General features: G+C 42.6%; 1 pseudogene; it reads right to left on the reverse strand.

The window, feature by feature from the left end:
- Positions 1-424: 424 nt before the first annotated feature.
- On the reverse strand, positions 425-25,572 carry LOC115114879 (CUB and zona pellucida-like domain-containing protein 1; annotated as a pseudogene).
- Positions 25,573-25,909: the final 337 nt, after the last annotated feature.

Genomic DNA, 25,909 nt, shown 5'->3' on the forward strand with positions numbered 1-25,909 from the left:
TTTTCTATCCAAATCTACCAATATGCATATCCTAGCTTCTGGGCCTGTGTAGCAGGCAGTTTACTATGGGCACGCTTTTCATCCAAAATTCTGAATGCTGCCCCCTATCCTAAAAAAGTTAACCAGAGATCTTCTTCAGGAATTTTTTTTTTTGTGTGGACTAAGTACAATGTTGTTGATACATCTTAATTTTTTCTCCTATCACAGCTATTCAAATCTGCAACTGTTTTAAAGTCAACATTGGCATCATGCTGAAATCCCGAGCGATTTCCTTTCTCTCCGGTAACAGAGTTCGTAAGGCCACGTAACTTTGTAGTGACTGGGTGTATTGATACACCTTCCAAAGTGTAATTAAAAACTTTACCATGCTCAAATATATATTTACATAGCGCAGGCTACATGTGAAAGGATAGCTCCCATCTGACTAAGTTTCATATGTTGGCAGGGGCTGATATTTGACCCCTGTTGCTTTGGCCTTGTAGAGAACAAAGCCACACACCATGGCAATGGCTGCTAGGAAACATCCAGCCATGAACACCATGTTCATGTTGGTCACTGAAAAGACAAGAAAACAAGTCAACACTTTTTTCACCAAAACACACCAAAATACCCTCCCATCCAGAGATGTATCTTGAGGACTTGACTGCAGAGGTCCTTTAAAAATCATGGATAAGAACTGCTGTAACTTCAACTCAAAGTACAACATTGGATTTTTTTGCTTGTCCTGAGCTAATTACCCTCAAGGTAAGTGTTACCTGAGCTCTCAGAAGTCTTTATCAGGCGCAAAGGACCCTGGGAAATGTGATGCCTGGCCGTTTGCATGGAGGCATCTCTCTTACGGTGGTGGTGATCAGCAGACTGGGGTGAGGTGGAGTTGATGCAGCCCTGGGCGCACCGGGTGTTGGGGTTCCCAGCCTCACACAGAATCACTGAACAGCTGATGTACACCTACAGCCAGAGAGATCAAAGGTCACTTAACTGAGATGATATCATACTGGGTAGCCTAGTGGTTAAAAACATTGGCACAGTAACCGAAAGATCGCTGGTTCAAATACCTAAACAAACTAGGTAAAAATATCTGTCGATGTGCCCTTGAGCAAGGTGCCTAACCCTAATTGCTCCTGTAAGTTTAAAGTTTTAGTAGTCGTATGTACGGAATACGCATGGTATATTGTACATTGTCCAACAAAATGCTTACTTTCAGCTCTGGATAAGAGTGCTACATGAATAAAATGTCAAATGTAAATATGACCCTTGAATAATCCAGCAACCTGTTCCTATTTACCTGGTCGTGCAGTCCGATGAATTTGAAAGCTTCCATTTTGAACCGGAAATGTCTCTTGTGACGGGATGAGAAGATTTGAACAGCATTAATGGTCATGTTTCTTTCATTCAGAAAAATCTGTTAATGGCGTATCTCGTATTCAATAAAACGTTAACATTACAGTGACTAGTACCATTATGACGATGATGGATGGATGCCTTTGTGTTCTGAGTCTCACCCGTTTTCTATGATGGGGTAGGTGGGGTGGTAGTTGGCGTTGTCGTATGGCGCCGCTCTGCAAGACTCCACGAAGATCTCTGTGTTGTTCACGGTGGTTGTGCCTCGACGTCCATGTAGATCATCTGCTTCACCACCACGTCTAATGGGTATTCACGGGGATCCACCACACTGGTGAACTCACTCGTCTAGTAGAAGTCAAACTGGTAGGTGAACGTACCGAAGCCTTTTTCCACGACTGTGATGCTCTCCCTGTGTGCGCTGAAGCCCAGGCTCACATTGCCACGTTTGGCATACTGGCAGTAGAACTGGATCTCCACCTGGTGGTGCCTGGTGATGATGTCATTGGGGTTGTCGAAGGTGGTGATTTTGTTCTTGAAGGGAGGTTGTCATCATCCTCCTGAATTCAGAGAAATGGAGAGGGAAATCATCTAGATAGCTACATTTGTGGGCACTGCCAGCATTGAACTCTTGAAAACACCCAAGGTGTACAGTACCAGTCAAAAGTTTGGACACACCTATTCATTCAAGGGTGTTTCTTTATTTTAAGTATTTTCTACATTGTAGAATAATAGTGAAGACATCAAAACTATGAAATAACACATATAGAATCAGTTAGTAATTCTTCAAAGTAGCCACCCTTTGCCTTGACAGCTTTGCACACTATTGGAATTCTCTCAACCAGCTTCACCTGGAATGCTTTTCCAACAGTCTTGAAGGAGTTCCCACATACGGGGAGCACTTGTTGGCTGATTTTCCTTCACTGTGTGGTCCTATTCATCCCAAACCATCTCAATTGGGTTGAAGTCGGGGGATTGTGGAGGCCAGGTCATCTGTTGCAGCATTCCATCACTCTCCTTCTTGGTCAAATAGCCCTTACACAGCCTGGTTGTGTCATTGTCCTGTTGAAAAACAAATGATAGTCCCACTAAGCCCAAACCAGATAGGATGGTGTATCGCTGCAGAATGCTGTGCTAGCCATGCTGGTTAAGTGTGCCTTGAATTCTAAATAAATCAAACACAGTGTCACCAGCAAAGCACCCCCACACAATCACGCCTCCTCCTCCATGCTTCGCAATGGGAACCACACATGTAGAGATCATCCGTTCACCTACTCTGCATCTCACAAAGACACAGCGGTTGGAACCAAAAACCTCAAATTTGGACTAATCAGACTAAAGGACATATTTCCACAGGTCTAATGTTCATTGCTTGTGTTTCTTGGCCCAAGCAAGTCTCTTCTTCTTATTGGTATCCTTCAGTAGTGGTTTCTTTGCAGCAATTCAACCATGAAGGCCTGATTCACACATTCTCCTTTGAACAGTTGATGTTGAGATGTCTCTGTTGCTTGAACTCTGTGAAGCATTTTTATTTGCAGTTATATCTAATGAACATCCTCTATAGCAGGTAACTCTGGGTCTAACTTTCCTGTGGCGGTCCTCATGAGAGCCAGTTTCATCATAGCGCTTGATGGTTTTTGAGACTGCACTTGAAGTCTTGAAATTTTCCGGATGATCAGATTCATGTCTTAAGGTAATGATGGATTGTTGTTTCTCTTTGCTTATTTGAGCTGTTCTTGCCATAATATGGACTTGGTCTTTTACCAAATAGGGATATCTTCTGTATACCACCCCTACCTGATTGGCTCAAACGTATTAAGGAAATCAATTCCACAAATTCACTTTTAACAAAGCACACCTCTTAATTGAAATGCATTCCAGGTGACTACCTTATGAAGCTGGTTGAGAGAATGCCAATAGTGTGCAAAGCTGTCATCAAGGCAAAGGGTGGCTACTTTGAAGAATCCCAAATAATTGTTGATTTGTTTAACAATTTTTTTGGTTAATATATGATTCCATATGTGTTATTGGTTTTGATGAGTTCACTACTATTCTACAATGTAGAAAATAATGAAAAACCTGAATAAGTGTGTCCAAACTTTTGACTGGTACTGTAGATAATTTCTATTTTTCTGTGCAACTCTTCGGGTTATGAGCAAGCATGCTGGTGTATCCTTTGATGTTTCTCACTGGGCAGCATAAGCCATCCCTCACCAAAACCCTACATCTTGACCCTTTCTCTGAGGCAACCCTTTCTAAATCATTAGGCTGAATGATTTAGAAAGGGTTGCCTCAGAGAAAGGGTCGAGATGTAGGGTTTTGGTGAAAGGGAGGGCTTATGCTGCCCAGTGAAAAACATCAAAGGATTCAGCCTAATTCATCCCTTGGGGTGAATATGCACTCGGACCAGGTTCAGTATGAATAACATAGACAATCACGCAGGAGTGAATGGGTCTCACACCCAAATAGATTTCCACATATCATCACACTATAATATTTGACATTTCAGAGGTCTTACCTCTATCTGAGTCCCACGGGCATTGAGGGGGATGACTCCGATGATGTGGGTGCTGTTGGAGAGGCGTTGCAGGTCGCAGGCAGAGTTACTGGGATCACTGAGGCGGAGATGGCCCTCATGTACTCCAGGGATAGAGGACTTCTCCACTTCCACTTTCATGGTGGTCTATTGGCAAACCACTGTGGCTTTGACTGTCACAGGAGAATGTGGACATATCTTGTTATTGTACAACGTATCAGTCTTATTGAAAACAATGTGATCAAAAACCAATGGTGGAAAAAGTACCCAATTGTCATACTTGAGTAGATGTTAAGATACCTTAATAGAAAATGTCTCAAGTAAAAGTGAAAGTCACCCAGTAAACACCACTTGAGTAAAAGTCTAAATGTATTTGCTTTTACATATACTTAATTATCAAAAGTCAAATTATTAATCATTTCAAATTCCTAATATTAAGCAAACCAGATGACACAATTTTCTTGTTTTTTTATTTACGGATAGCCAGGGGCACAATCCAATACTCATTTACAAACAAAGTGTTTGTGGTTAGTGAGCCAGCCAGATTAGAGGCAGTTGGGATGACCAGGGATGTTCTCTTAATAAGTGCATGAATTTGACCATTTCCCTGCTAAGCTTTCAACATGTAACGAGTACTTTTGGGTGTCATTCATATCATTCATGATCATAGAAGAATCTATAACCACCGTTTGTACGTCCTACAGTAAGCTGAGAGCCCCCTCTCTTCGGCAGGGACAAGTGGACAAAGCATCCAAAGCAGTGTTTTCCCTCAATTGCATTTTGAAATGTCACAGTATATGATCGGAATGCATTTCTCTCGACCGCATGGGTGGAGATCAAAGTGGCTCGCCCATAAATTCTGACATTTGGTAGACAATCTGTTGGTCAACTTGTCTACAATTAGATACATGCAGCTTCTCTTCTGACATTTCTTGATGCTTGTCTAGAATAATAAATAATGCTCACTATGCTCACCAGAATGATGTCATAAATCAACAGAATGCTCAATGCATCATCAACAATCTAGTTGACATCAGTAAAGTTATCATTCATTTCTGCTTCTCTTACAGAACGATGACGTTTTCCAAATGACATTTGCCCGGATTTAGACCCAGTAGTGCTGACACATAACATTGGCTATACAGTACAGAATTTCTCAACCATTTCTGTACCAGTAACCGGTGAGGCTCCTCTTTTTTTTAACTAGCTCATGTTTAAAACATATACAATATGTAAAAGCACAACTGGAGATACAACTCACAACTATAACTGTGCCTTTGCTTTAGTCATTTTGTTTGCCTCCCTGTTGTGCTGTCTATCTGTTGTGCTTCTTCTTGTTCTCTGTCTGTCTGCCTGTCTGCTTAAGTCTTATATGTTATAAAAGCCAAGCTAACAATTTAGTTTATATTGCTAATTAGTGCCTGTCATATGTGTTCCACTGAATTAACACCTACCCTAAGGGTCTGTTGTCTGTAGCTTGTGAGGTGTGGAAACACTTTGTTGCTTTTATGAATTATGTCTTGCTGCTTTTTGTTCTATGTTGCTCTGTCTGTATGCTATGTCTTGCTTGTCCTATGTTGCTATGTCTTGCTTGTTCTATGGTGCTATTGTCTATATTGTAATTGTTTTTAATAACCTGCCCAGGGACTGCGGTTGAAAATTAGCCGGCTGGCTAAAACCGGCACTTTTACTGAAACGTTGATTAATGTGCACTGTCCATGTAAAAAAAAAAAAAATTAAATAAAAAAAAATACTATTACAGGGCTCCAGTCTAACCCTCAATTGCATTTTGAAATGTTACAGTATATGATCGGAATGCATTTCTCTTGACCGCATGGGTGGAGAAGAAAGTGGCTCGCCCTTCACAGCAGCATGCCCCTGCGATGACACAGGGGCAGGGCAGACACAGTCATAATGCACAGGATAATGCACTTTATTGTTATAAAAAATCATGGTTTTAGCCACCCCCAAAAATATGACGTTTTGAGTGAGGTGGAAATTATTTTTACATCCATGATCTTCAACCTGGACTCAGGTGTATGCCGGGCGAAATCGCACATCATTAGCTAATTGTTGTGGATGTATCCCCCCCCAAAATCACTTAAAAACAGCTTAAACAAATGCAAATGGACACTACTTTGCTGTTATTCTGGCTACACTGTTTAACGCGACTGTGTTAGCTAACGTTGGCTAGCTAGCAAGCAAGGGATAAGAATGTTGCCAGCCATCATGGCAACAGAACATTTAAAACAAACGACTGGGTCGCGTCCATAGATTTAGAACAAAAAGACTGAACGACTGGGTCGTGTCTCTGGCAACAGAACCGATAGAACGAACGACCAGCCGGCTTGGGTAGCAACCCTAGATTTGTGCCAGGACTATCTCTTGGAAGGTTGAAATAGTATGAACATAGTATGAATACACATAAATAAAATAAAAATGAATGAAAATATGTCAATCATTATTTGAATATGTTTGGTGAACTGTTGTATACAAGTGATAATGCACGAGAAGCCGGTGTTTGGAGGATATATTGGCACAGTTTTCAAGCCCTCGACTTCCTGGCTTCTCGGGCATTATCACTTAATTACAATTTGTATGATATTTTACGAATTGCAATTTGTACAATATCTTAAGAATTTGCTAAACGTATGATATGGTATGAATTAAAAAATGTTGTGGCTAATGTTAGCTATGTGGCTAACACTAATGTTAGCAAGGTGGCTATCATTAGCTATGCTAAGGATTATGGGTGAAAGTTAGGGTTAAGGCTAGGATTTAGGTTAAAGGGGAAGGGTTAGCTAACATGCTAAGTAGTTGCAAAGATGCTAATTATCCAAAATGCCTGTGATGAGATTCGAACAAGCAACCTTTGAGGTGCAAGACGTTTGTGCTATACTACTACCCATCCACCCCAACCAACTACCCTACTATCATTTTTGCCTTAAGTAACCTTCTGTCTTGTGTAACCATACCAAATATAACATATTAAACAAATTTGAGTGTCCCAGATTTACTTTTACTATGTTATGTCTAGTCTATGAGACCAGGCTATGATCTTGGCTGTCTAACTGATGACAGAGTCAGAGCAGGTCTCTTTGCTGATGCTGTTAATAACTTGCAGAAAACCAGGCCGGCCATTACCCACTGATCAGCCAATGGCTCATTATAGATTAGTATAACAGAGAAATTGTGAGGGAAAAAATCTTGGCTGCCGGCCATGCCAAGTTTCACATTGTTGCATTTTTATATAAAATGTATTTTTTGTGTGTGTTCATTTCAACCAACCCACCCAACATTAAAATGCTTGTGTTTTTCCGGTATGGTGTATCCCCACTATTTATTTTGCCGGTCCTGGAACTTTCCGGCTTACATATGGATTTAAGATTAGCATAAACAACAGCACATTGTATTGTTACACTTCCACATCTAATAATAATGTTTCTCAGTCAGGTGCATTGGGAGAATTAATTTGATTTAAAAAAAGAGATTAATATCCCAAGGAAAATACCGGAAAGTAGCAGAAAGTAGCAGAAAGTACTGAAGTACCAGAGCAGTTCTGGTGATGATGCAGCATCATGAAACATGATTAGATGCCATGAGACCCACCCGTCTTCTCCCTCAGCAATGAAACAAATGGGGAAATGCTCCCCCAGATCTTCCTGAATGGGTGTCCACCGAATGACAAACTCCCCTTGGGTGGTCATGTGATTGGTGATGTTCTGAGGTCCACTGATGATGACATCAGTAATCCTAGCAAGGGGGCAAAACAGACAATCACACGAATCCAAATCATTCAGAGATATCAGTAGGATGTACTCTTGGTTGTTAGAACTTTTGGTGATCTTATACAGTAAAATCATACAGCAAGATACACTATATATACAAAAGTACATGGACACCTTTCCAACAAGTCAGTTCATCACATTTCTGCCCTGCTAAAGCTGCCCCGGTCAACTGCAGGTGCTGTTATTGTGAAGGGAAAATGTCTAGGTGCAACAATGGCTCAGCCACGAAGTGGTAGGCCACACAAGCTCACAGAATGGGAACGCTGAGTGCTGACGCACGTAGTGTGTAAAAATCTCTGTCCTCAGTTGCAACACTTACTACTAAGTTCCAAACTGCCTCTGGAAGCAACGTCAGCACAAGAACTGTTTGTCGGGAGCTTCATGAAATGGGTTTCCATGGCTGAGCAGCTGCACACAAGCCAAAGATCACCATGTGCAATGCCAAGCGTTGGCTGGAGTGGTGAAAAGCTCGCTGCCATTGGACTCTGGAGCAGTGGAAACACGTTGTTTAGAGTGACGACTCACGCTTCATCATCTGGCAGTCTGACAGACAAATCTGGTTTTGGCGGACGCCAGGAGAACGCTACCTGCCCCAATGCATAGTGCCAACTGTAAAGTTTGCTGTTTTCGAAAAACAGCCCCAGACCATTATTCCTTCTCCACCAAACTTTACAGTTGGCTAGTTTAGTTATAACGTGAACTGTTTTGCAGCATGTGTAAATGACGTCAAGCTGCTTGCTTAGCGAGTAACACTTCCACCTGATTCGGCTCACACCGAGGATCAAACCCAGGACCTCTTCCTTGCTACACACGTGACCACCCTCCTGAAAGCATCTTACCAGTCAGTGCCATCGAAAAGTTTACAATTCGGTGACGCAAGTAAGGAGCTGAGGAGTACGTTTCACACATCCCCATATGCTACACATACACTGTAGAAATACGATCATGGGTTTAATACTGTAATACAGACTTCATGGACATTGTCCCTTACATTGAGTGTGTAGCCTGTGCCTTGACCCTGATCTCCAGCTCCTTGTTGACCTCTGCATTAAGATTCTCTCCATTACGTGGTGTCGGATGCACGAACATGGGCAGGTACATTGCAAGAGGGTGCAGGAGAGTCCACTAAATTGGAAAAGAATACAAATGTACTCAAGTAAATATCGTGTAAGATATACTGTGTCCATAAAATGTACACAGGTTCAAACGTTTTGTGAATCATCACAGCACCGTTGACAAATATATGGCAAATAGAAAGAAAAAAAAAAGATAACTAATGTAAAATATACTGTGTCTGTTGAATGTTTATAGTATGTATGAATTGGAAGTAGAAGACTAAGTGTTGGTGTTCATTAGTTTACTGGGGGAGGGGTGATAGGGTTAGGGGAAATAATGAAGGAAAATATATTTTAAAAATATATACGGTGTATATATTTAATATTTAATTTACAAAAAAATATATGGTGATCGGAAATGATGCAGACAATTACAATGATAAAAGCCACAATCTACTGTATCTGCAATATCAAAGCTGATCAACCCCCTAAAAAAACATATACAGTTGAAGTTGGAAGTTGACGTACACTTAGGTTGGAGTCATTAAAACTCGTTTTTCAACCACTACACAAATGTATTGTCAACAAACTATAGTTTTTGCAAGTCGGTTACGACATCTACTTTGTACATAACACAAGTAATCTTTCCAACAATTGTTTACAGACAAATTATTTCACTTATAATTCACTGTATCACAATTCCAGTGCAGAAACTCAAACAGGATGTTCCCATGACAAGAACTATTCAACACTGGTCTGACCAATCGGAATCCACGCTTCAAGATTGTTTTGATCACCCGGACTGGGAAATGTTTCCTGGCATCTCAGATAATAAGATTGATTTATACACTGATTCGGTTTATAAGGAAGTGCATTGGAGATGTTGTACCCACTGTGACTAACTTAAAACTAACTTACTTAAAATCCTACCCAAACAAGAAACCATGGATAGATGGCGCATTCGAGCAAAACTGAAAGCGCGAACCACCGCATTTAACCATGGAAAGATGACTGGGAATATGGCAGAATATAAACAGTGTAGTTATTCCCTCCGCAAAGCAATCAAACAAGTGAAATGTCGGTATAGGGACAAAGTGGAGTCGAAATTGCTCAGACACGAGACGTATTTGCATACCGCCCCAATAGGTCCACAGACGATGCAATCACCATCACACTGCCCTATTTCATCTGGACAAGTGGAATACCTACCGTATGTAAGAATGCTGTTAATTGACTACAGATCAGCATTCAACACCATAGTAGCCTCCAAGCTCATCATTAATCTGGAGGCCATGGGTCTCAACCCTGCCCTGTGCAATTGGGTCCTGGAATTTCTGACGGGCCGCCTCCAGGTGGTGACAGTAGGAAACAATATCTCCACTCCTCGGCGTACACATCACTGACAAACTGAAATGGTCCACCCACACAGACAGTGTGGTGAAGAATGCGCAACAGCGCCTCTTCAACCTCAGGAGGCTGAAGAAATTTGGCTTGTCACCTAAAACTCTCACAAACTTTTACAGCACAATTGAGAGCATCCTGTCGCCTATATCATTGCTTGGTACGGCAACTGCATCGCCCGTAACCACAGGGTTCTCCAGAGGGTTGTGCGGTCTGCACAACGTATCACAGGGGGGCAAACTACCTGCCCTCCAGGACACCTACAGCACTCGATGTCACAGGATTGCCAAAATTATCAAGGACAACAACCATCTGAGCCACTGCCTGTTCTCCCCGCTACCATCCAGAAGGCAAGGTCAGTACAGGTGCATCAAAACTGGGACCAAGAGACTGAAAAACAGCTTCTATCTCAAGGCCATCAGACTGTTAAGCAGCCATCACTACCACAGAAAGGCTTCTGCCTACATACAGACTCGAAATCATTGGCCACTTTTATAAATGGATTACTAGTCACTTTAATAATGCCACTTTATTAATGTTTACATATCTTACATACTCATCTCATAAGTATATACTGTATTTTAAACTGTGCCGCTCGGTCATCGCTCATCCATATATTTATATGTACATATTCTTATTCCATCCATTTAGATTTGTGTATAGGTAGTTGTTTACATTACTTGTTAGATGTTACTGCACTGTCGGAACTAGAAGCACAAGCATTTCGCTACACTCGCTTTAACATCTGCTAACCGTGTGTATGTTTTATTTAACTCAAAGCTGTAATCGCTGCCAAAGGTGCTTCAACAAAGTATTGAGTAAAGGGTCTGAATACTTATATAAATGCAAAACATTTTTTTACTCATTTGCATTTTTTATGCATTTTATTTTAATGCATTTACATTAAAAATGCATTAAAAAAATTGTCATCATGGGGTATTGTGTGTAGATTGATGAGGAAAAAAATATTTAATCCATTTTAGATTTAGGCTGTAATGTAACAAAACGTGGAAAAGTTAAGGGGTCTGGATAATTTCCGAATGCACTGTGTGTGTGTGTGTGTGTGTGTGTGTGTGTGTGTGTGTGTGTGTGTGTGTGTGTGTGTGTGTGTGTGTGTGTGTGTGTGTGGTGTGTGTGGTGTGTGTATATATACAGTCAAAAGTTTGGGCACCCCTACTCATTCAAGGTTTTTTCTTTTTACTATTTTCTACATTGTAGAATAATAGTTAAGACATCAAAACTATGAAATAACACATATGGAATCATGTAGTAACCAAAAAAGTGTTACTTGTTTTTACTATATTTTATATTTGAGATTCTTCAAAGTAGCCAACCTTAATGACAGGTTTGCGCAATCTTGACATTCTCTCAACCAGCTTCATGAGGTAGTCACCTGGAATGCATTTCAATTAACAGGTGTGCATTGTTAAAATTTCATTTCCTCCTTAATGCGTTTGAGCCAATCAGTTGTGTTGTGACATGGTAGGGTTGGTATACAGAAGATTACCCTATTTGGTAGAAGACCAAGTCACCATTTGACACCAACCTTAAAACGCTAGCGTCCCACCTGGCCAACATCCAGTGAAATTGCAGAGGGCCAAATTCAAAAACAGAAATACTCATTATAAAAATTCATAAAACATACAAGTGTTACACATCGGTTTAAAGATGAACTTCCTGTTAATCCAACCACGGTGTCAGATTTTAAAAAGGCTTTACGGCGAAAGCATACCATGCGATTTTCTGAGAACAGCACCCTGCAAATCATTACAAACAGTTACCAGCCAAGTAGAGGAGTTACACAATTCAGAAATAGAGATAAAATGAATCACTTACCTTTGATGATCTTCATATGGTTGCACCCACAAGACTCCCATTTACTCAATAAATGTTTGTTTTGTTTGATAAAGTCCCTGTTTATATCCAAAAACCTCCATTTTGTTTGCGCGTTTTGTTCAGTAATCCACAGGCTCAAACGCAGTCACAACAGGCGGATGAAAATTCCAAACAGTATCTGTATGAAAAATATCTGGGTCAGTGTAGGATCCACTCATTCAGAGTGGTCTTACTCTCTCATTTTTCAGAATACAAGCCTGAAACAATTTCTAAAGACTGTTGACATCTAGTGGAAGCCATAGGTGTAATTTGAGTCCTAAGTCAATGGACACTGTAATGGCATTCAATAGAAAACCACAAACATAAAAAAAGAACACTTCCTGGATGGAAGTTTTCGCCTGTCAAATCAGTTCTGTTATACTTACATACATTATTTTAATAGTCTTGGAAACATTAGAATGTTTTCTATCCAAATATACGAATTATATGCATATTCTAGCTTCTGGGCATTAGTAGCAGGCAGTTTACTTTGGGCACGCTTTTCATGTGCCCCCTACCCTAATGAAGTTTAAGTAAGGATCGGACCCTTTTTTACAATTTTCGCCTAAAATGACATACCCAAATGTAACTGCCTGCTACTAATGCCCAGAAGCTAGAATATGCATATAATTAAAGCTCAGGCCCTGAAGCGAGGATATGCATTTTCTTGGTACCAATTGAAAGGAACCATTCCGAAGTTTGTGGAAATGTGAAATTAATGTAGGATATACTTTTTTCATCTTTGAAATGCAAGAGAAAGGCCAGTATATCACTTCGGAGTCTAGGCAAAATTTTGATTTTGGCAACTAGATGGCAGCAGTGTGTGTGCAAAGTTTTACACTGATCCAATGAACCCTTGCATTACTGTTCAAAATGTTGCATCAAGTCTCCCAAATTTGCCGAATTGGTCAATTGATAACAAGGTAAAAAGGTAAAGGTAAAAATCTGTTGTTAACCCACTGTTCCGAGGCCGTGATTGTAAATAAGATTTTGTTCTTAACTGACTTGCCTACTTAAATAAAGGTTAAATAAAATAAACATAACTCAAACATTAAAGTTTACATACTCCCAGGAATATCCTAAATTATAGAGGGAGGAGGGGCAGACACAGCATGGGTGCAAACTGTAGAACCCAGTTCCTACATTTGAATATAAAAATGTATTTTATCAAACAAAATTATGCTACACTTTATCTCTGGGACACTCAGCGATAAAATTACTGAATGTAAGTACATTATTTACCTTCAGAGGTGAATGTATCAAACCAGTTGTCGTGATAAAGTTTTGTTGTTTGTTGTGCACTCTCCTCAAACAATAGCATAGTACTTTTTCACTGTAATAGCTACTGTAAATTCGACAGTGCAGCTGGTATTAACAATAGTTTAAGCTTTCTGCCCATTTAAGGGGACACACACGCAAACACCGATCCCACTTTTTTTGTGTCTACATTATTCAATATGTGTTATTTCATAGTTTTGATGTCTTCACTATTATTCTACGATGTAGAAAATAGTAAAAATAAAGAAAAACCCTGGAATGAGTATGTGTGTCCAAACTTTTGACTGGTACTGTTCATACATACGTAATGTTACACTGATGCTTATATGAACTCGAACCCTGTCTCAGAGAAACAGCAAGCAGGGGTAAGAGTAAATCCAGATCTTTACTTAAAGTCTTGATAGAAACAAGGCACACGTATTCACACCCTTCAGTCAATGCGTATTACAATCACGTTTATCAACGATTACAGCTAAGTTTTTCTGGGTAAGTCTCTAAGAGCTTTGCACACCTGGATTGTACAATATTTGCAGATTATTCTTTTAAAAGTTCTTCAAGCTCTGTTAAGTTGGTTGTTGATCGTTGATAGACAGCCACTTGCAAAATATTGCCATACATTTTCAATCTTATTTAAATCAACTGTAACTAAGCCACTCAGGAGGATTCAATGTCGTCTTGGTAAGCAACCCCAGTGTAGATTTGGCCTTGTGTTTTAGGTTATTGTCCTGCTGAAAGGTGAAATTGTCTTCCAGGTTCTGTTGGAAAGCAGACGGAACCAGGTTTTCCTCTAGGATTTTGCCTGTGCTGAGCTCCATTCTGTTCTTGACACATTGTTTTGCAGCATTATTTTAGTGCCTTTTTGCAAACAGGATGCATGTTTTGGAATATTTGTATTCTGTACTGGCTTCCTTCTTTTCACTCTGTCATTTAGGTTGATATTGTGGATTAATTACAATGTTGTTGATCAATCCTCAGTTTTCTCCTATCACAGCCATTAAACTCTAACTGTTTTAAAGTCACCATTGGCCACCATGGTGAAATCCCTGAGCGGTTTCCTTCCGTTACGGCAACTGAGTTAGGAAGGATGCCTGTGTCTTTGTATTGACTGGGTTTATTGATACACTATCCTAAGTGTAATTAATACCTTCACCATGCTCAAAGGGATATTCAATGTCTGCTTTTTTTGGGAGGGGGGAGGCTGTAACACAACAAAATGGGGAAAAAGTAAAGGGGTTTGTAATTTTCTGAAGGCATGTCAAGACCAAAGTTGTTGTTGACCATAAATGTCTTGTCAAAATTATCAATTGAAGAACACAGTGTATAGTCTATATTATATATCGATACAACAAAGAAGTACAATGTACATGTATCTGTTGCTTTTAATACCTACAAATGGCAAATAAACTACTTGAACTTTAATTTACACTCAAACAGTGAGTTGTCATTCTAGTGAAGCCTGATATGAATGTCCCCTCAAGATGCACAGACATGAGATGAATTCCCTTCAGTAGGGCCATGCAATAATAACTTACATGCCACAAATAAATCATATAATCTCTGTGTGACCTTGACAGATTTCATATTAAAATGTCAATGTGTTCATCAGAGTAGAACATGCATGCCCCATATTTCATCACTTTTTCTGTAGAAGCATTATCTGTTGAAACAATGGCTTCCACTATTGGTCTGCTATCAATGAATCTCTTTCTCAGTGCATCACTATCTGGTTATTGATATGACCCTTAACAGGCTTGGCAGAAAGTCACTTAGTTTGGGATTTGTGTTTACTGATCAATAAGATTGTGACTTACAGCTGGAAGGCGTGTGGAGATGGAATATTGTGGAAAAATACAGCGCCACTTTTGGAGACCACCACCAGTTGGTGGTGCTCTTTATCAATGTGAGTTGTACTCACCACACACAAGTTGCTTTTGGCATTTATACCTTGATGAAAAATCATTATTCTTAATGGAAAAGCTCAATTGAAATAGTTTTCAGGCCAGAACAAAGCTCAATTTAGGTTTGGGGAACCAGTGAAGATATGAGTGTGTTAATTTTACACTTGAATCTTTTACATTTACATTACATTTAAGTCATTTAGCAGACGCTCTTATCCAGAGCGACTTACAAATTGGTGCGTTCACCTTATGACATCCAGTGGATCAGCCACTTTACAATAGTGCATCTAAATCTTTTAAGGGGGGGTGAGAAGGATTACTTTAACCTATCCTAGGTATTCCTTAAAGAGGTGGGGTTTCAGGTGTCTCCGGAAGGTGGTGATTGACTCCGCTGTCCTGGCGTCGTGAGGGAGTTTGTTCCACCATTGGGGGGCCAGAGCAGCGAACAGTTTTGACTGGGCTGAGCGGGAACTGTACTTCCTCAGTGGTAGGGAGGCGAGCAGGCCAGAGGTGGATGAACGCAGTGCCCTTGTTTGGGTGTAGGGCCTGATCAGAGCCTGGAGGTACTGAGGTGCCGTTCCCCTCACAGCTCCGTAGGCAAGCACCATGGTCTTGTAGCGGATGCGAGCTTCAACTGGAAGCCAGTGGGAGAGCGGAGGAGCGGGGTGACGTGAGAGAACTTGGGAAGGTTGAACACCAGACGGGCTGCGGCGTTCTGGATGAGTTGTAGGGGTTTAATGGCACAGGCAGGGAGCCCAGCCAACAGCGAGTTGCAGTAATCCAGACGAGAGATGACAAGTGCCTGGATTAGGACCTGCGCCGCTTCCTGTGTGAGGCAGGGTCGTACTCTGCGGATGTTGTAGAGCATGAACCTACAGGAACGGGCCACCGCCTTGATGTTAGTTGAGAACGACAGGGTGTTGTCCAGGATCACGCCAAGGTTCTTAGCGCTCTGGGAGGAGGACACAATGGAGTTGTCAACCGTGATGGCGAGATCATGGAACGGGCAGTCCTTCCCCGGGAGGAAGAGCAGCTCCGTCTTGCCGAGGTTCAGCTTGAGGTGGTGATCCGTCATCCACACTGATATGTCTGCCAGACATGCAGAGATGCGATTCGCCACCTGGTCATCAGAAGAATAGTAGCTATAATTCTAAACCATTATGCTTCATGTCAAGTTAAGTAGAAGCATTTAATAATCACAACCACCCACAGATTTGCACGCACACACGTGCACACACACACACACACACCTGAGCAGCAGAGGAAAGTGATAGTGGCAGATAGGTTATATTGGCGATGCACTTGACAATGGTGTGTAAACAGTGGAAGGCTCATAATGAGTTTAAATGACCCTGTGTACCACAGAGTGCCATAGTACTTCTGTCTGAGACACACATACATGTGGGGAAGCTAGCTTAACTTCCGTTCCTTTATTTATGACATAAATAAATATTGTTTAGGTAACACACTTGCCTTGCTGTCTCCCACAGTATATGTCGTTTCTTGACATATACTGTATCAAATGGATGTTTTTGACAGTACGGTGAGCATACTGTATATTACTGTATAATATGTTCCTTATTTTTCTCTCTCTCTATCTATCACTCTCTTCCTCTCTCATCCACACCTGGATGTTTTGTTTGTGTTGTGTTAAGTGTTTACTTAACAAAAGGTGGATTTCTTATGTCAGACTGCCACTGGGTTAGAGGACCAAACAGAGGAGGGAGGGAGGGAGGGAGGGGAGGGAGGGAGGGAGGGAGGGAGGGAGGGAGGGAGGGAGGGAAGATGGATGGGAGTCTGAGAGAAAGAAAGGTCAGCAGTAGGAGGGGGGACAGAGGGAGAAAATAACAGAAGTGAAACATATGCCGGGGAAGAGAGAGGGAGATGGGAGATAGACAGAGAGATAGAAATGTCAGCATGTGGGGGATGCGGGAGGGTTTGGGGAAAAGGGAGAAGAGATAGAGAGAGAACAGGGGAAAAGAGTTGGACAACGTGAAAATAGCAGATGGAGATGGAGGACTCCTTTAATAACTATAAATTAATAAATTATTGACCGTAAGGCGCTACAGAGGGTAGTGCGTACGGCCCAGTACATCACTGGGGCCAAGCTTCCTGCCATCCAGGAACTATACACTCCAGTCTCCCAAGTCATAGACTGTTATCTCTGCTACCGCACGGCAAGCGGTACTGGAGCTCCAAGTCTAGGTCCAAAAGGCTCATTAACAGCTTCTAACCCCAAGCCATAAGACTCTTGAACAATTAATCAAATGGCCACCAAATTATTTACATTGACCCCCCTCCATTTGTTTTGTACTCTGCTGCTATTCGCTGTTTATTATCTATGCATAGTCACTTCACCCCTACATACATGTACAAATTACCTTGACTAACCTGTACCCCCGCACATTGACTAAGTACCGGTACCCCCTGTATATAGCATTGTTATTGTTATTTTATTGTGATATTTTTTATTCTTCTTAACTCTTTCTTCAACTGCACTGTTTGTTAAGGGCTTGTAAGTAAGCATTTCACTGTTGTATTCTGTGCATGTGACAAATACAGATTTGATATAATCATTTTATTGAGTGGTCAGACAGAAAGATACTGTACACCAGATTAAGACCTCTGCCTTTGAGGCTCAGCTCATTACCTCTGAAATACACTGTGTGTGTGTGTGTGTGTGTACGTGCAGTGTATGTGAAAGGGTGGGAGGCAAGTGAGGGACAATATAGGGAAGGACACAGGTGTGTGCCCTCTTCTCTCTCTTTGTATGCAGCAAAGCCTCTGATGGTGAAAGGATGGATTTTCCCTTGAGCAGGACCCTGGTCACGGTGAGTGTGACACACCTATAAACAACCTGATTTCTCTGCCTTCTGCTACAGTCCTTCAGTCTATCAATCGTCCTACTGTTATTTCAGTATGCACACTCTTGTCTTTATATTCATGTATGGTTCCACCAATTACAGTTGAAGTCGGAAATTTACATCCACTTAGGTTGGAGTCATTAAAACTCGGTTTTCAACCATGGTCACGGCTGTTGCTGTAAGAAGACCAAAGTGCAGTGTGGTGAGCGTCCATTTTCCTTTTTTATTTCAAAATGTCACCAACAAATGAAAAACAACCATGAAGCTTACAAGGCATTAGTGCCACAAACAAAGTTAACTACCCACAAAGCCAGGTGGGAAAAGGGCTGCCTAAGTATGGTTCCCAATCAGAGACAACAATAGACAGCTGTCCCTGATTGAGAACCATACCCGGCCAAAACAAAGAAATACAAAACACAGAAAATAGAACATAGAATGCCCACCCCACATCACACCCTGACCTAACCAAATAGAGAAATAAAACGTCTCTCTAAGGTCAGGGCGTGACAACCACTCCACAAATTTCTTGTTAACAAACTATAGTTTTGGCAAGTTGGTTAGGACATTTACCTTGTGCATGACACATGTAATTTTTCCAACAATTGTTTACAGACAGATTAATTATCTTATAATTCACTGTATCACAATTCCAGTGGGTCAGAAGTTTACATACACTAAGTTGACTGTGCTTTTAAACAGCTTGGAAAATTCCAGAAAATGATGTCATGGCTTTAGAAGCTTCTAATAGGCTAATTGACATCATTTGAGTCAATTGGAGGTGTACCTGTGGATGTATTTCAAGGCATACCTTCCATCAAACTCAGTGCCTCTTTGCTTGACATCACGGGAAAATCAAAAGAAATCAGCCAAGACCTCAGGAAAACATTGTAGACCTCCACAAGTCTGGTTCATCCTTGGGAGGAATTTCCAAACGCCTGCAGGTACCATGTTCATCTGTACAAACAATAGTATGCAAGTATAAACATCATGGGACCATGCAGCCATCATACCGCTCAGGAATGAGACGCGTTCTGTCTCCTAGAGATGAAGGTATTTTGGTGCAAAAAGTGCAAATCAATCCCAGAACAACAGCAAAGGACCTTGTGAAGATGCTGGAGGAAACGATCTATATCCACAGAAAAACAAGTCCTCTATCGACATAATCTGAAAGGCCGCTCAGCAAGGAAGAAGCCACTGCTCCAAAACTGCCATAAAAAAGCCAGGCTACGGTTTTCAACTGCACATGGGGACAAAGATCATACTTTTTGGAGACATGTCCTCTGGTCTGAATAAAACAAAAATAGAACTGTTTGGCCATAATGACCATCGCTATGTTCGGAGGAAAATGGGGAGGCTTGCAAGCCAAAGAACACCATCCCAACCGTGAAGCACGGGGGTGGCAGCATCATGTCGTGGGGTGATTTGCTGCAGGAGACACTGATGAACTTCACAAAATAGATGGCATCATGTGGCAGGAAAATGATGTTGATATATTGAAGCAACATCTCAAGACAGTCAGGAAGTTTGGTCGCAAATGGGTCTTCCGAGTGGACAACGACCCTAAGCATACTTCCAAAGTTGTGGCAAAATGGCTTAAGGACAACAAAGTCAAGGTATTGGAGTGGCCATCACAAATCCCTGACCTCAATCCTATAGAACATTTGTTGGCAGAACTGAAAAAGCGTGCGCGAGCAAGGAGGCCTACAAACCTGACTCAGTTACACCAGCTCTGTCAGGAGGAATGGGCCAAAATGCACCCAACTTATTGTGGGAAGCTTGTGGAAGTCTAGCCAAAACGTTTAAACTATTTAAAGGCAATGCTACCAAATACTAATTGAGTGTATGTACACTTCTGACCCACTGAGAATGTGATGAAAGAAATAAAAGCTGAAAGAAATAATTCTCTCTGCTATTATTCTGACATTTCACGTTCTTAAAATAAAGTGGTGATCCTAACTGACTTAAAACAGGGAATTTTTACTAGGATTAAATGTCAGGACTTGTGAAAAACTGAGTTTAATGTATTTGGCTAAGGTGTATGTAAACTTCTGACTTCAACTGTATGTTATAATGATTGAAGTCATAGTTATATAATGTCATGTGATGGTTATGGGATAGAATAAGAGTGAATTCCCCTTGGATTATCACTGAAAAGTGTTAAATAAACTATCCTGGTTAAACGTACAAAATTACACGGTGAAGTTGAGGGGATTTAAGAGTGGCCATAAATTGTTGTAATTCAGTTCAGCCGGAGGTCAATGTGTCTAAAACTATGCACAATTAGTTTAGCTGTCTGTTTTCCATGAATCTGTATTCCTCACCCTTCTTCATCCCTCTTTTCACCTCGTTCCATGTCTCTGTTCTATATTTTAACACTTTTGTCTCTCCTACTTTCACTTAGTCTTTAATTTTTGCTGTGTGTTTCACACATTTGTTTAGAGGGTTAACATTTTAAAGTTGATATAAAAACATTCTCAGTATATTTGTCAGCAGCTACAATACATCAATATATACAGTACCATTCAAAAGTTTGGACACAAACAGGCAGCGGCAGCAGGAGCAGCGCGAGGAGTACTGGACATGGGAGGATGAGTTGGATGGAAAAGGACCCTGGGCACAGCCTGGAGAATATCGCCGCCCCAAAGAAGAGCTGGAGGCGGCGAAGGCGGATAGGCGCTGGTATGAGGAGGCAGCACGGCGGCGTGGATGGAAGCCCGGGAGTCAGCCCCAAAAATGTATTGGGGGGGCACACAGGAAGTGTGGCGAAGCCAGGTAGGAGACCTGCACCAACTGTGCTTACCGGGGGGCTAGAGAGACCGGGCAGGCACCGTGTTATGCTGTGAAGCGTACGGTGTCCCCAGTGTGGGTGCATAGCCCGGTGCGGTACATACCAGCTCTGCGTATCGGCCAGACTAGAGTGGGCATCGAGCCAAGTGCCATGAAGCCGGCTCTACGCATCTGGTCTCCAGTGCGTCTCCTTGGGCCGGCTTACATGGCACCAGCCTTGCGCATGGTGTCCCCGGTTCGCCTGCATAGCCCAGTGCGGGCTATTCCACCTCGCCGCACGCAGGCTCGGTGCTCAAGAGCTCCAATGCACCTGCACGGTCCGGTCTATCCGGTACAACCTCCATGCACCAGCCCTCCGGTGGCAGCCCCCCGCACCAGGCTGTCTCTCCGTCTCATCCCTACAGGTGCTCCCGCCTGTCCAGTGCTGCCGGAGCCTTCCTCCTCTCCAGCGCTGACGGAGTCTCCCGCCTGTCCAGCGCTGCCGGAGCCTTCCTCCTCTACAGCGCTACCGGAGTATCCCGCCTGTTCAGCGCTGCCGGAGTCTCCCGCCTGTCCAGCGCTGCCAGTCTGCAAGGAGCTGCCAGAGCTGCCAGTCTGCAAGGAGCTGCCAGAGCTGCCAGTCTGCATGGAGCAGCCAGAGCTGCCAGTCTGCATGGAGCAGCCAGAGCCGCCAGTCTGCATGGAGCAGCCAGAGCCGCCAGTCTGCATGGAGCAGCCAGAGCCGCCAGTCTGCATGGAGCAGCCAGAGCCGCCAGTCTGCATGGAGCAGCCAGAGCCGCCAGTCTGCATGGAGCAGCCAGAGCCGCCAGTCTGCATGGAGCAGCCAGAGCCGCCAGTCAGCATGGAGCAGCCAGAGCCGCCAGTCAGCATGGAGCAGCCAGTGCGGCCAGTCAGCCAGGAACTTCCGGTGCCGCCAGTCAGCCAGGATCTGCCAGAGCCCCTCAGCCCAGAGGCACCAGAGCCCCTCAGCCCAGAGGCGGACTAAGACTATGGTGAAGTGGGGGCCACGTCCAGCACCAGATCCGCCACCGCGGACAGATGCCCACCCAGACCCTCCCCAATAGGTTCAGGTTTTGTGGCCGGAGTCCGCACCTTGGCGGGGGGGTACTGTCACACCCTGACCATAGTTTGCTTTGTATGTTTCTGTTTTGTTAGGTCAGGGTGTGATCTGAGTGGGCATTCTATGTTATGTGTCTAGTTTGTCTGTTTCTGTGTTTGGCCTGATATGGTTCTCAATCAGAGGCAGGTGTTAGTCATTGTCTCTGATTGGGAACCGTATTTAGGTAGCCTGTTTGGTGTTGGGTTTTGTGGGTGATTGTCTCCTGTGTCAGTGTTTGTTCCACACGGGACTGTTTCGGGTTTACACGTTTGTTGTTTTTGTAGTTTATTCATGTATAGTTTTCTTATTAAAAACAAACATGAATTTCAACCATGCTGCATTTTGGTCCTCCTCTCCTTCGACGGAAGAATCCCGTTACAGCACCACTTAACCAGCATGGCTACCACAGCATTCTGCAGCGATTCGCCATCCCATCTGGTTTGCGCTTAGTGGGACTATCGTTTATTTTTCCACAATGACACAACACACCTCCAGGCTGTGTAAGGGCTATTTATGAGTGAAGGAAAAGCAGCCAACAAGTTCTCAGCATATGTGGGAACTCCTTCAAGACTGTTGGAAAAGCATTCCAGGTGAAGCTGGTTGATAGAATGCCAAGAGTGTGCTAAGCTGTCATCAAGGTAAAGGGTGGCTACTTTGAATAATATAAAATATATTTTGATTTGATTAACACTTTTCTTGTGATGACATGATTCCATATGTGTTATTTCATAGTTTTGATGTCCTCACTAACATTCTACAATGTAGAAAATAGTTAAATAAAGAAAAACCCTTGAATAAGTAGGTGTGTCCAAACCTTTGACTGGTACTGTAACATTCAACTTGTTACAGGCTTTGGTTTATCCTTTTATATTTAGAGGTTGGACATCAGCACATCGTGCGCACCGATTGGTGTCACCTTGTTAGTCATTATGTGTTACACCTGTGCTGGTTTGGCATCTTGTTAATGGTTAGGCATTTCACCTGCGCTGACCCAGGTGCTATTGAAGAGTGGCTGGCCCAGTGCTCCAGTTGTCTTGAGTGATGTGGAGGGTTAGCATCTTTAGTTTGTTCTCCGTATTTGATTTTTAGGCAAACAATCGTTTATCTGATCTTCCCTGTTGTTTTGCTCCACTTTGTGATTTGCTTCCTGCCTTTAAGTTTGGAGTGAGTTTTAATTTTGTTTTCCTGTTTGGCAAATTTAGTGGGTGTCTTTTAGGTCCCAGTTGTGGTTTCTAGTCAACTTGCAGTGGACACCCGCATGAGTGTCTTTCAGAATCCCTCCTATATGTTTATTTTATTTAACCTTTAACTATGGCAAGTCTGTTAATAACAAGTTCTTATTTACAATGACGGCCTGCCCCGACCAAACCCGGATGACGCTTGATCAATTGTGCGCCGCCCTATAGAACTCTCAATCACGACCTGATGTGATACAGCCTGGGTTCAAACCAGGGATTGTAGTGACGCCTCTTGTACTGAGATGCAGTGGCTTAGACTGCTGCGCCACTCGGGAGCATATAAAGCCACCTGTTTGTTTTGTTTATGGTCAGTGACTCTTTATTTGTTACCCTTTCTGTTAGTGACAATTTTTACATTTTTTTGCTGGGGAACTAGAGATATAGCATATCTGTATGTATTGGTCCGCCTACAGAATTTTTATTTATTTTACCTTTTTTTAACTAGGCAAGTCAGTTAAGAACAATTTCTTATTTTCAATGACGGCCTAGGAACAGTGGGTTAACTGCCTGTTCAGGGGCAGAACGACAGATTTGTACCTTGTCAGCTCGGCGATTTGAACTTGCAACCTTTCGGTTATTAGTCCAACACTCTAACCACTAGGCTACCCTAGTAATATTATTATTACTATTATTATTAAATGTACCTAATGGAGAATGGATGTTATTTCAATGTACCAATATGTGGAACAAATCAATTTAGGCCCAATGTACAGAATATATACAAAAATATGTGGACACCTGTTCAAATAAGTGGATTAAGCTATTTCAGGCACACCCATTACTGACAGGTGTACAAAATAAAGCACACAGACATGCAATCTCCATAGACAAACATTGGCTGTAGAATGGCCTTACTGAAGAGCTCAGTGACTTTCAACGTGGCACTGTCATAGCACGCCACCTTTCCAACAAGTCATTTCATAACATTTCTGCCCTGCTAGAGCTGTCCCAGTCAACTGTAAGTGCTGTTATTGTGAAGTAGAAACGTCTATGAAGAGCGTAGCACGTAAAAATTGTCTGTCCTCGGTTGCAACACTGACTTCCAAACTGCCTCTGGACGCAACGTCCTTCCGTACAATAACTGTTCTTTGGGAGCTTCATGAAATTGGTTTTCTTGGCCGAGCAGCTGCACACAAGCCTAAAGTCACCATGCACAATGCCAAGCATCGGCTGGAGCGGTGTAAAGCGCTCCGCCATTGGACTCTGGAGCAGTGGAAACACATTCATTTGGAGTGAAGAATCACGCTTCACCATCTGGCAGTCCGTCGGACGAATCTGGGTTTGGGGGATGCCAGGAGAACGCTACCTGCTCGAATGCATAGTGCCAACTGTAAAGTTTGTTGGAGGGGGAATAATGGTCTGCGGTTGTTTTTCATGGTACGGACTAGGCCCCTTAGTTCCAGTGAAGGGAAATCTTAATGCTACAGCATACAATGCCATTATAGATGATTCTGTGCTTCCAACTTTATTGAAACAGTTTGGGGAAGGCCCTTTCCTGTTTAAGAATGACAATGCCCCATGCATAAAGTGAGGTCCATACAGAAATGGTTTGTCGAGATCAGTGTGGAAGAACTTGACTGGCCTGCACAGAGCCCTGACCTCAACCCCATCAAATAGCTTTGGGATGAATTAGAATGCTGACTGAGCCAGGCCTAATCGCCCAATATCAGTGCCCGACCTCACTAATGTGCTTGTGGCTGAATGTAAGCAAGTCCCCACAGCAATGTTACAAAATCTAGTGGAAAGCCTTACCAGAAGAGTGGAGGCTGTTATAGCAGCAAAGGAGGGACCAACTCCATATTAATGCCCATGATTTTGGAATGAGATGCTTGATGAGCAGTTATCCACATACTTTTGTCCAGTGTATTTCTAGCAGAGGAGGCTGGTGAGGAGGAGCTATGGGATGGCTGGAATGGAGTAAATGGAATGGAATCAAATGTGGTTTCCATATGTTTGATGTTCCATTCATCAAATTAAATCAACTTTTATTTGTCACACAGGTGTGGACCTTACAGTGAAATGCTTACTTACAAGCCCTTAACCAGCAATGCAGTTTTAAGAAAATGGAATTAAGAAAATATTTACCCCCTCTACCGGTACAAGTCAATGTGTGGGGTTACAGGTTGGTCAAGGGGGTGGGGGTCAATGAAAATAGTCTGGGTGGCCATTTGATTAATTGTTCAGCAGTCTTATGGCTTGGGGGTATTATGTAGGTATTACAGACTCGGTCAGGGAGAGGTTGAAAATGTCAGTGAAGACACTTGCCAGTTGGTCCGCGCATGCTTTGAGTACACATACTTGTAATCCATCTGCCCCCGCGACCTTGTGAATGTTGACCTGTTTAAAGGTCTTGCTCACATCGGCTATGGAGAGCGTGATCACACAGTCGTCCGGAACAGCTGGTGCTCTCATGCATGCTTCAGTTTTGCTTGCCTAGAAGCGAGCATTAAAGGCATTTAGCTCGTCTGGTAGACTCGCGTCACTGGGCAGCACGCGGCTGGGTTTCCCTTTGTAGTCCGTAATAGTTTGCAAGCCCTGCCACATGCAACGAACGTCAGAGCTGGTGTAGTAGGATTCCATCTTTATCCTGTATTGACGCTTTGCCTGTTTGATGGTTCATCTGAGGGCATAACGATTTCTTATAAGCTTCCGGATTAGTGTCCCTCTCCTTTAAAGCCACAGCTCTCGCCTTTAGCACGGTGCGGTTGTTGCCTGTAATCTATGGCTTCTGGTTTGGATATGTACGTAC

This window comes from Oncorhynchus nerka, linkage group LG9b (assembly GCF_034236695.1).
Source record: "Oncorhynchus nerka isolate Pitt River linkage group LG9b, Oner_Uvic_2.0, whole genome shotgun sequence".
NCBI lineage: Eukaryota > Metazoa > Chordata > Actinopteri > Salmoniformes > Salmonidae > Oncorhynchus > Oncorhynchus nerka.